General features: G+C 29.0%; 1 protein-coding gene across 1 annotated transcript in view; it reads left to right on the forward strand.

Annotated features, from left to right (window-relative positions):
• The window catches only part of LOC129962098 (Krueppel-like factor 5), a 68230-nt gene that overhangs the window by 25895 nt on the left and 28763 nt on the right, over positions 1 to 13572 (forward strand). The gene's annotated exons all lie outside the window — the stretch shown is intronic.

Genomic DNA, 13572 nt, shown 5'->3' on the forward strand with positions numbered 1-13572 from the left:
CAGTGCCATAAGAAACCAAACTAAATCAAAATGCGTTAGAATATTTTAGATATCTTGATGCCTTGAATTTTTCACGGTTAATCATTATAGAATCGTTTAGAATAATTTTCAAACGGTACTTTTATTAATAATGATAATTCTAATTAGCAAGATAATAAACTTGCGCAAAATCATTGCATTTTTTTTTATTTATTTTCTTACTTAAAGTAATCGAGGTTACTGCGTATTGAAATTTTTTTTTAACTACTGGAAAAGACGAATGTTCTTTAGAGTGGAGTTAAAGAAAGAAGAGAAAAAAAAAAAAAAAAAAAATTCGATCAAATCAAAATGTGATGGAATATTTTAGGTATCTTGATGCATCGAATTTTTCGCGGTCAATCATTATAGAATCATTTAAAATTTTTTCAAGTGGTACTTTTATTAATAGTAATAATTCTGATTAACAAGATGATAAACTAAAATAAAATTATTACATTTTTTTAAACTACTGGAAAGTTTTTTATAGGGGTCTTGAAGGGGGAAAAAATTCTCCGATTAAATCAAATCGGAGATAAAGCGATGAAATCTGACAATTGAAATTTTAAGCAGCTATAAAATAATTCAAATTCCTCATCTGAAACAAAATTAAAATCTTAATTGTGAACATAGTATTATAAATGTTTTTAAACACTCGCATAACAGATTGTATTTCTAGAAATTGGATTGTTAAATACAAAGATTTAGAATTTTTTTTTTAATTATTTTGTTATCGTGATAGTATTTCGATATCGTTTTCATTTGGAGCATTCTTTATAAAAAAAAAAGTGCAACATATATATGGCCATTCCTAAACAACTGTTGCTTTTATTAGGACAAAAATTTCATGTAAATCATACCGAAAATATGTCCTTGATGCTCAGATTTTCTTCAAATCTGTCTCCGTTTCCAAGATTAATAGAAGGACTGCATTTTTTTTTCCTTTCTATTATTGTAATGACGTTGCCATTCGGCTGGACAGGAAGCTTTAAATCATAACGCACTGTAAATCAGAGACCAACTACGTAAATGGGCGTACAAAACACATTAACTCATCAGCGTTCAAGTGGAATACAGATAGAATGCCAAATCGGGTTCAATTTATTCTGTAGATTATGATCTTTTATAGTTCTGGTATTTGCTATATTTATGTAGTTTTCACTTTAACTCTGCCATATCAAATAGTTAATCTTTTGGCAAGGAATAAATTAAAAGTAGTTGTGTAAATTTAAAATTTTGTTTGCATTTTTAAAACTGGCTTAAACGTAATTTTCAGTCGTAGTTTTGGATGAACTTGTTTCAGAACTAGATGCTAAGGAGCACTATGATAATTATATTTTTTCGTTAATCTTGAATTTTGAATAGTAAGCCTATGGAAATTATTTCTAAATATAATAATACTTAAAGGGGAAAAAATTGAGTAAGTGTTTAAGAAAAATATTTCTTTACTTTGATTGATTTCTTTTGAAATTTGATACAGTTCGATTAAGTAGAGCATACACTCCTTGTGCAGTGTTTAATTTTAAATTATAAGCACCAGTTTTGGTTTAGTTTACCTTAATTGTGGGGTGTGTACTAGATATAATTTGCAGAAATTTTCAGTCAACATTTTATTCAAAATTGTTACAGTAGCTGAAGAATTTTTTTCTCTTCAGTAGGATGTTCAAATAATTCATGATTGGCATCAAAATTCATGCATTATTAAATATTTAAATTAAACTCGAATTATTTTTGGTTGCAACATCTTATATTAAATCAAAACTTTTCAGAAACTTTACATTTTGATTAGAAAATGATTCTTCTTTTAGATTTATATCAAAAAAATGAAATTAAATTTCATGGAATATTCCTAATTAAATTTTAAGTAAAAATTAATTTGATTTTTCGCAATTTTATATTTCAGACTGCAATTATGCTTATTTTTTTTTTATCAATCTACATATGAAAGAGAAAATCATTTTTTTAAATACTTTACTTATACTTGAAATTTCTTTTTAAAAGATTCTTTGTCAAAATTAATATATAAAGAAAGAAAAAGCAAAGTCTTATTATTCGTCTAAAAGAATATTTATTTTTCGTTATCACAACAAACATGCCCCCCCCCCCCCTAAAAAGCATTGTACGAATAAAATAATCAAATATTGCAAATTAAGAACCAAAAAAAAATTTTTTTTAGAATAAATGATATTCAAATTTATAAACGGAAATATTTTTGAAAAGGTTTCTCGAATTATTATTTCGTAAACTATTTTTTTCTTATTCGAAATTTAATAATAACAATTTTACTTATCGCTTGCCAAAACATAATTTTGTATTTTAAATAATATGTGAAATATTGATAAGTTCTTGGCTTCCAAAGGAAGCGTAACTGTAACTGAGGATGAGATTTTAAAATCCAGATACAATTCTTCTACTTAGTTGGGGAGAAGAGAAAAATCTAGAGCTATAAAAATTTATTGATTTGGCCTTTCCCACACTTTTTTAATATATCCCTCTGCAGTGATCGTAATAGATTTCTGTCCCCCATCTCCTTTCAAGGGACTGTTCTTCCCTTACCTCCAGGAAGTAACCCGCATTAAAACGGTTAGAATCGGTTCCGGATTAGAACTCCGCTGGTGTGATTCCGAATCGGAACCACGGCCGTTTGGATTCGAAAGTGGACCGAGAATCATAAAATTCGCGGACGAATCGTAAAATATCGAACATGCTCAATAAACTTCCTCTTGTGCAAAGAACACATTTTTTTACCATTCGTTTGAGAACAGTTAGATTTGACGAAGACACTTTCTCAAACTCATGCAAGAACTTTTAAGTTTCCGAATGTATTAAAACATTTCATTGCCGGATCTGCCTGACCTTTAATTCTGTCGAGGGTGAGAAATCGAAATTGACGAAAGAAAAAGTGAATGCCATGTTTTAGGGATATTTTCTCATTGCCTCATTCCCTCTCACATATTCGTTGCAAGAAATTTAGTTTGCATTCTCAAAACCTGTTCTTTTTAAATAGAAAAGGAAACCATAAAATTTTATTCTGATCAGAATATTCAAATTTGGGGGGGGGTATCGTTTGCTGATAACAAAATTTTCTTTCGATCTATTTCTATTGGAATGGAATTTTTGTTATTTAAAATTATCGAATCAAAATGACTAAAAGCTGCATTGTGTAATATATACTAATATACATCCCATATATATATATATATATATATATATATATATATATATATATATATATATATATATATATATATATATATATATATATATATATATATATATATATATATAGCAATCGTTTTTACACGCTTTCTGATAATCGCATTATAAAAAATTTATCGTTTATATTTTGAAAAATCTATTTTGATCTAATTAAAAAAATTAGTTATAACTAGATTTAAAAGCATCTTATTTGAGCAGAGATTAATATTTTCTTATTTTAAACTGTTAAAGTTTTTTAAAAGCATTTTCTAAGACGATGATTTGTGTGTGTGTGTGTGTAATATATAATGGTATTATCTTATTTTGTTAACATTAAACACGTGCTTTCATTTCACTTAATATTTGTGGGAAAAATGAATCAATTAATTAAAGTCATTTCGCGAGGAATTATTTAATTAAAAAGTTAGTTAAAGATTATCAAAGTTTTCATCTTAGGCAAGTTAATGATTTGTTTTAAACGACGAGATTCTTTGGTAGACTATTTTTATTATCTCTCTTAGTGAAAAGAGAGAGAGAGAGAGAGAAAAAAAAACCCTTAAAAAAGTATTAATTTGAAATTCACATTCACGACATTTCATTTGAGGGCTTCTCAACCAATGGAATTCAGTAGCAATCTAAAAGCTAAAATATATAAAAATCGTAAAAAAAAACAAAAAAAAAACATGTTTTCTAGTTTTTCTAGTAATAGTTTATTCCTAGCATTCAGTTTTAAAATACTTAGAGGACTACCAGGTATTTTTGATATTGCTTCAATATCGTTTATCAATATTAATAATTATTATTCATCGTTTTCAATATTTAATTTTTCCAATTTCGATATTGCTTCAAATATCGTTTTTCAATATCAATTCAAGCGTCAAATGATGCTTGACTTGATACTGTAAAGCGATATTTGAACTTTTATTTTCCCCTTTATATTGTTTACGGCATTTATTCTTTATAATAATCTAAAACGCGACAATCTCGATATAAATGAGCTGTTTTTTATTTTAGAATCAGTTTCTAATTTTTATGACGGGAAAACGTTTGACGATGTGTATTTACATGTACATGCAATGATATTTGATGCGAGATTTTGGCAACAAATGAATTGACTCCATTTTTTAAAGTCTTCTTAACAAAAGAATGATTTCAAGAACTTTTAAAATCTAAGATAAACGGTAATTAAAATTCTAATTGTCTAAAAGTAATCTTTTATTTTTTTAAAAGAACATTAAATATAAATACATTCTAGTTCATGCATATTTTGCTTACAAAGTAAATTAATTGAACCACTTATATTCCTTTCAGAAAAAAAAAAAAAAAAAAAAAAAGATAAGCTGATGCAAAGATCTAAAAAAAGGAAGAGAGAGACTTTTATAGAATTCTTTTTGAAAACCGTGATAAATAAAGATAAAATAAAGCATCATGAAAGTCAATTTATCAAATAAATGGGTTACAGAAAATCTCAAACTTCGTCGTGAAAAAGTTAATTTCACTCTTTGTATGTATCACAGTGTGATTCTGTATAAGCGTCGGAGACATTATTTTCGTCATATGCATTTCGAGATCTTTAACCTCAAACGTTTAGAGAGGATATGCGTTTACTTGATGATCCATCTCGATGGACCTCCCGCTAAAGAACTCCCATCTTTTTGAGTTGAATAGGGCTTCATGGAGAGTTTAAATGATGATGGGAAGATTTAAAGCTCAATATAGCGATAAAATGATATCCATTTGCTACATAATATCAAAAATATGCATTAATTTTGTTGTTGACACTGATTTTTTAAATTTTTTTTTTGGAAAGAGTAGCAGATAAATTTTATTTTGAAATTTTTATGTAATAAAAATTGAGGTTAGGTACATTGCTACTATCTCCCCTTCTTCGATAAGAATTTTTTAAGCGATGGTTTTTTGTAAATTTTTTAAGCGATGGTTTTTTGTAAATTTTTTAAGCGATGGTTTTTTTGTAAGTTTTTTTAAGCGATGGTTTTTTATTATAATTTTTTTTAATCGTGGGTTTTTAGACAAGATATTTTGAGACAGCTTCCAATTTTATTCATTATAGATCTGTGCAAATAAATACTTTCAGAAACTAAAATTTATTTTTTAAAAATTAATTTAATGAATTACTCTAAAAAAATTTATACGATTAATAGTACAATGTTGTATTTCTTCACTATTTCAAGAAACAAATAAATACGTCTTTGCCGATTATCTGATATTGCATTTTATTATAAGTTTTTTATAAAACCAGCTCAAAATTTTTTGACTTATTAATAGATCGTCCATAACATACAACCAGTTACTATTTTTATGATCTATAATTTGCATATTTTTTTTTTCCCGTTCTACATTTGTATTTAATTTTTATACAACATAACATATCCCAGAAGCATAAACATATTTTTATTGTTTTGCGCGTGATATCTGCAAATGTATTGACGACCATATAGTTGTCAGTAGTTCCTGTAACTATTTTTGTGTTAAGTTTTTTTATACTACAAATTTTGCTAGCAAAGAAAAAATTTAATAAATTATTTAATTAATTAAAATTATAACTTTTTTTAGTAATAAGACATGAAATTATTTCCATTCTATACTATACCTATTGTATTATTTAGTTTTCGACAGAACTGAAGCTAATTGAAATAGATCAGTTACCAATGTGAGTTTTGGATAGTAGTTATTTTAGTGTGAAATTATCATATTACACACAAATATTTAATTATTTAATTTTGATCATTGGAAATTTTCTCTCATGTTGATATTAATCAACCAATACAACAATCCCGTTTGTTTAAGCTGAAAATTCTGAATATAATGTAATGTATATAATACAATGTTTCTTTTTCCATGCTATTACTACTATTTTTTTTTAAATTTTGTTTATTGAAATGGCAAATTAGACAAATAATTTTTTTAAAATATTTTTTCATCGAACTCATTTCCTAACACATTTTCGTGTATGATACAAAATGTTTGAATATTTTTGAAAAAACAAAACAATAATAAATATTAACGAAAATGTTATTTTGGCATATTATGGTAAAATAATAATTATAACCTTATTACATTTTTGGTGTGAATTTAATTGCAAAAATTTTTAGCTAATTAATTTCATTTAAAAACTCAAGTCCGACGTTAATTTTTAAAAATTGTTACTTTCTTTGTTATTTATTTAACGTCATTCAAACTATCAAAACAATATCCAAATTTTACAGATAATGGAAATTTTTAAATGTTAATGGTTAAAAGGATTTTTTTTTTTTTTTTTAAATTTGTATAGTATAGAAATTTAGTTGACAGCCTATATCATTCAATCGCGAGTTACATCTCCAGAGATCGTTGCCTCCAAAAAAATGTATGAAAAAAAAAAGAGAGAAAGAAACGACGTAAAAAACGCATACGCAAGGGGGGGGGGCTGCCAATATGGTCACCTTCCTATCAGAAGGGAGTAGGAGGGAGGCAGACCCCTGCTCTATTTACGATGAGAAGAAAAAACTTTACCTGCTTCAGTAGCTTCATATAAACAAATAGGTTCCGTTCCCAGGGACACTCCCCCCCCCTCCCTAGGCGGCGCGATGCGATTTTTTATTTCTCTTGACTGTCCCCCGGTATTTTATCGCCGATTTTGAAGGAGAGGGGGGGGGGGTAAGAACGGTAAATGTGAATAGGACGAGCAGAAGGGAGGTCAAAATTAGCAGAACGGTTTTTATTCTTGCAAATAAAAAAAGTTTTTTTTTTTTAAAGGAAAAGGGGGAAAAAATTGGTCGCATGTCATTCTTCTCCCTAATGTATTCGTTGTTAGGTTTTAATGCTACATTTATGTACGGAGGCAAGTTTGTTTTGTTTTCACATTGGCTGAAAAATATTTTATCTTGATGTAACAGTAATAATAAATAGATAAGTAAACAATTCTTTCAAAATCATTTGCTTTGTTCTAAACTAGCTGCCTTTGGCGACCAGTCGATATTAAGGGTCGATAAAAGTTTCAGTTAAATATTTTATGGAACTTAGTGTTAAATCTTCCCCCGTAAATTTTCTTAACCTTCAAATTTTAGTAGACATAAAATTCAGATTATCTTAAAAGCCCTACACCATCTGTACATTTTAGTAGCACTTCCATTATTTTCTGTCAACTTCTTCTGTCAAAGTTGTAGACAAAAATATTATACACTCTGCTATTTGTAGTCTTTCAACAGTACAACCTAATTTCTAACTTATAATAATGTAAAGTTTAGCGTCTTTCTTCATGCTAATAATATTTTAAATATAAATTTAAATATTTTTAAAGATTCTTCTCAGATTAATTAAATATATCACTTGTTTTTCTGAAATCTGTTTGTGATGATTTGTGAATAATGATTTATAGAGGACTGAAGTTGAATCATACTATTTGGCATATTTCATTTTTTTTTTTCTTTCGGGTTGATATCGATATTAATTCGGATTATAAAACAAAAATATCTACCATTTTAATTGTGTTTTTATCAATAACTTTGATGTTCTTCCAGAATTCTTATGCTTTTATATTATCGTTCGTGATACGTTTTAATATTTTTTCAAAATTCTTACATATCTTGTAATGTTCTTATTTATTCTTACTGTAAAATAGGTTAAAATAATTTATAAAAATGGATTGAATATAGAAAAAAGTATGCTGCAAGATGATATAAAAATCATTTTTGTATTTTAATATTTTCTGAAATTTTCATGGAAAAATGCCAAAATTGTGCTTAATTTTTAATTAAAATTTTTTAAAACAATGCTTCGAGGTACGCATTTCTACCGTTCAAACTATCAATGTGCCAATTTTGGTAGCTCTAGGTCAAGTGATCTAGCCAGTATAGCGCACATTTCATCGTTATTATAAGTAAACATAAAGATGTTGCGTTTATAAATTCTTTAAATTAAGTAACAAAAATTCTGAAACGTGGATTTTTTTTTTTTTGATGTGGACAGTTGAAATCTTTTACTTATGTTTGGAGGAAAACTATATTTGTTATTAGATAATTAATGTTAAATTAAAACTGACCTTTATAGTTGTCAGTTTTTTCCTAATTATATTTTATTAGTTACCCAATTCTATAAATTAATGTTTTCAATACTTTTTGCTATATAAATCCATTTTAAGAAATATTTTTTCCAAAATTTCTGTGCAAAAAAAATATTGTATTCAAATATAAGTTTTTACACAATGTCACATTTGAGAATTGAAACAGCCATTCTACAATATAAAGTTGAATCATTGCCCAGTAAGAATATGCTATAATTATGAATAAAAAAATTTTCCTAAAATAAGAGCGAATTATTATACCAGGGAAGGATGACTGTAAAGTGAGATTCCTCAATTCCAAATTAAAATAGTTTTCATTAAATAATTTTAGATTATTTTGATATAATATATATATGTTTATAATATATATATTAATGTTTTTTTCTCCTGTAAATTGCACAATTCAAAATTCTTTGATTACAAGATGCAGTAACTGATGCAATAATTACATAATATTGTGCATTGTGGCTCAGTGCTGAAATTGGCTAATTTAATGTAATTTTGACTTCTGTATAATATTGAAAAAGGCTTCCTTTTAATTTATTTCATAACTGTATAACTGCATAAAATTGTAAATGCTACGTTGTTTTGTTCTTGGGATTCTATTTTTTTACTATAAAGACATCTTGTCACTATAATTTTATGAAAATGATCGAGATATAGCCTATAAGCATTTACATTTACCAATATAAAGTGTGACATCATAAATAGACTTCGCATAACTTATAATAAAAACTGACTGCAAAATTTTCTCTGCATCCATTAAAGGGATAGGACTGAAAATTATCTGTAAAACCCTATATGCATATAATATGATATAATATAATCATGAGTTTCTGCTAAATATTTTGTTATTTATTTTTTTCTGTTATCACACATATTTTCTTAATAGGAAAGTCTGAAAATTCGACGGATATTAAGAAAATAAATTTCATTTTTATGCGAAACTAATATATCATACAAGAACGAAGAAAATAAAAAGCACTTCCAATTTGTATTTTGATATCCGTCTATTAATTGACTTTTTTTTTTTTCAAAGCGAGTCTTGCACAACGCGCAGATGGACATAATGTGAGACGCGACAGTCAGCTAGTAAAAAGAGACACGCTTACGCATAATAGAAGAGGAGGATAAAAAAAAATTTTTTTTTCCCTCCGCTTTTTATTTATCTTCTGTCCGTGCACTTCCTGTCGATTTGTCGAAAAAAAAATCTCCCTTATCCCTGATAGTTCACTCCCCTCCCCTCTTTTGGGACATCCCCCTCCCCTCCTCAGTGGGTGAAAGTTCTTTGCTCTCCGACGATATCAACAGGTCCTCATAGAATAAGATGCTGTTCAGTAGTGAATTGGAGTAGAAAATATCTGTGTCCGTTTCTCTCCTGAATTGACGCGAAGTTTCTCATAACGGTGTTGTGTGCTTCACTTTCCTGTTGATGCCTCGCATGTTTGTGACGCGAGGTCAAAGGCACTGCAACCGCGGAAGTTTGGTAAACGCTGGTGTCGCAATCAAAACAAGTGTTGTTGCGAAGTATGGTGAGAAAACAGAATAAAATGTTTCGAAAAACAAATATCGTACAAAAAAAATGATGAACATAACTTGACGTGGTATGTTCTATTGTAAAAAATAGTGGCAGATTTCTGACTAAGCAGCCCCGAGGATCGCTAGGTTGAAAAGATAAATTTTACGCGACAGCAATTGTAAGATTCAAAGTGTCCCGAAAAATGAATAAACTGTGTCTTATATGGATAAATGCATTATCAGTTTTATTTTCGCGATCTTGCTACTTTCATACGAGATTCCGTTATGGTATTTTGGCATCTGAATGCAGATGTATACAGATAAATTTTATTGACTTGTATTGATTGACGACGTTTAACAACAATTTCTTACCTATATTATATATAACTCATACACGGCAGTTACGAATTTGTTTGAATTGCACTTGAATTGTAATATATCGAACACGGAAATTTCTGAGAAGTAATTCATACCGAAATCTGAGTATACAGAAATGCATGTTTTCCCTCACTTTCTTATTAAAAAAAATTAGGCATACTAAAATTTTTAGGTTTAAAAAGTTCTAAAAATTAAACCTTCAGAGAAATTTATTTTTAAAAAACGTACAAATATCCGTTTGCAAATCCGTTTAAAATGCAAAAAAGAAGAAACAACATTTATTTATGTTTCTACAATAATAAAACTAAATTTTTATTTGATTTTGGACAAAAAAATCAAAAACTGTATTCATATAAAATAAAAACCGCCTTTCAATTTAAGAAATTGGTAGGACAGAAGCTAAAAATAATGTAAGTAAACTTACATTTATTGCTTTTTCATAAACAAATTTTCATTTTCGTAGAATTTCTATTGCATTAAGAACAATTTAGAAACATTTTTTCGTATTTACTTTATATTCCTTCTTATGAACAAAATTAATATTGGCTTTTTGATTTTATATAGATGTTGGTATTTCTTATATGAAAACATCTGTTTCATAAATAGAAACTTTATTCAATTTAGGAATTGTGTTTTTGATTGACCCCCCCCCCCTTTTTTTTTAAATACATACACCAGTTTATGATATTCTTATGCCCGCCAGTTATTGTTCTAGTGCAATGCTCTCTCTCTCCATTAGGTTTCTAGTTTCAATGTTATAGTACAAGACTCTGCATTTAATTCCCTATTCATATAAACATGAATCATGGGGATGCCAGTACATAGTTGAATGTACCAGTTGCTACAAATACATAGGTGAATGTTCTTAGATATTATCCATAAAATGCCCCCCCCCAAAAAATTTCATTTAACTTTAACGTATTATCAAAATTCTTCTTCGAAAGTGTTTGGAAAGTAGATACAATTTTTTAATGCTTTGAACGCTGCATAACCAAAAAGAAGTATTTCACGTTACTTCTAATTTTTTTCACAATATTGTTACATGGCTGGATTTTTTCTTCAAATGAACCTAGAATTTGAAAAGTATCTATATAAGCAGTGACATATCTTTTTGCAATTCTTAATTTTCAAGGGTACAGAAACTTATATTTAATCATATAATAAAAAATAAACATAAACTTTTCCGCGTACCTTCCATTAAATATCCTATTCCTATCCCCACCACCCTCTCTCTGGGTTAAGCCGCGAATGCCTTCATATCGTTAGTGAACAATAGTTACGAAATATAGATCTTTGGCGTGATGCTCACAGTTTTTGACGGAATCGGTCGTGCGAATGTGTCGTTTGGACGCCCCTTCACTTACCGATTAAAATAGATATTTAACACATAACTACATTCGTTGTCACAAGATCACATTCTGAATTTCATTAACTCATTCTATTTATAAATTATTGCGTTTGCATGCATACGAAAGGAAGTTCGATAGACGGTCACTCCTTTGACAGATTTGCTCAAAATCTGTATTTTAGATACTAAGCCTTCGTAATAAATTTTATCTACCTAACTCTTTATGTTTGTAGTTATCCTGTTCGCTTGTATTCGAATAGCCAGACTATCTACGAATGAATTTTGTCCTGCATAATGGGTTTTGTTTTAGCAATCTGAAAATTTAGTGTTAAGTCCATGTACCAAATTTCATCCGTCTAGCTCGAAGCGGTTTTAAGTTATTGTTTTTCATTGATAGAGATGAACAATATAGATTTTGTCTTCAATAGAGAAACAGCAATAATTTTGTCGTTCGAATTGTGGAATGTTCGAAACGTGAAGATTCATTAAAATCTCGAGTTCGAATTTTTTGGCGATATTGTATATCGTACATTTATACGATAATTTTTTTGGCGATTACTATACGTTTCTCAATATAGGGGAGAATAAAAAGTTGTACAGTACTTAATCTATATAGTTTAATTGAATAATTTTGAGAACTCACCTTTCTCTTGTAACTAATTATTCCTTCAATTTAGACACAGTTTTTTCAAAGATGAGATGAACAGAGTCATTTTTGATTCATCGTGGACAAGAGAGCAAGTAGAAAAACCTCTGATAAAGGCCATAATACTTGCAACATCTCTTAGTTTTGACTGAAAAAAGAAAAGCATTATGTACCGGAACCGAATGCCAACTTTTAAGCAGTAATATGATTCTAATTTTGATTTAAAAAATGATCTCCTGGTAATGGATAATGTTAACATTACATTTAAGATGATAGAATATTGTTTCTTTAATTAAACTCCATTCTTCATTGGAAAGTCAACATCAAACTTATTATGTACTAACTTTCATGCAGTGTCTTTCCTGTGACCGAAATATTTTTATTATCAAGCCAAATATCGGAAAAGAATGGGGCCGCGGTGGCCTGGTGGTAAGATATCGACTTTGGAATCAGAAAATTTTAAGTTCGAGGCCCGACTCCACCGAAGCGGGTCCATCATGTAAGCGAGTTTGGTGCAAGTTAAATCCGTCGGGCTCAACGTTTTCCCGCTGTTGTGGGGCGGAAGCTTGGAGATGCAGGTGCCAGCTCAGATGTCGCCCTCGTCATCTGACCGCGGTTCAAATTTACAAGGTCCGTCCCGAAATAGCCCTAGTGTTTGTTGCTTTAAAATTGAGACGTTAATGTAACTAAACTAACTATCACAAAAGAACCTCAATTTACTACTGTTCTCTAAAGATTATTGAAAAAAAAAAAAAAAACTATGATTCAGTGATCAGTTACGATTTCATTAAGAATGAAGGAAGGGTTAGCAGTCTACTTATTAACCAATTTTAAGCTCTTTGTTTTGGTGAAATGAAAAAAAAAATTAAATGAGTTAAGAAATGTTTAACGTTAGGCACCTTCTATTCAGAGACTTACATTAAATTTTTTAAAAATCTTTTTGCTCTTTTTATAAAACCGCCTGAATCATTTTATGACTCTCTATTCCTGTGTCCTTCATCATGAAATTGATCCAAGGCTGTCTTCTCCATACTTCAAATAAAACAAAACAAGATTTTATATTTTTCGTGTAAACAGCGGGCTGATGTTTCTGTGCTTTAAGAAGATAGCGTTTTCCGTTTAAATCGGAACTTCCAGCCTCATCCGTGTGAAGATATCGGTCCGGAAGCGAAGACTTCCTGGTTTTCCTGAAATCGCTAAGAAAACCCTTCCTGCGGAGTTGCTTCTTTATCTTTACCGGATTCCGAGGCAAAGGAGATTTGGATACAAAACGTTATCACGATCGGGAATTAAAGATGGATGGCTGTTATGTTCAATCAAAGAAAATCAATAGAGATTTCTTGTTTTTTGAATTTTATCGTTTATCATTTTTACCAGCCATCTGGTTCTTTTTGTAGCAATAGAAGC

The sequence above is a fragment of the Argiope bruennichi genome, chromosome 2 (assembly GCF_947563725.1).
Source record: "Argiope bruennichi chromosome 2, qqArgBrue1.1, whole genome shotgun sequence".
Lineage (NCBI taxonomy): Eukaryota > Metazoa > Arthropoda > Arachnida > Araneae > Araneidae > Argiope > Argiope bruennichi.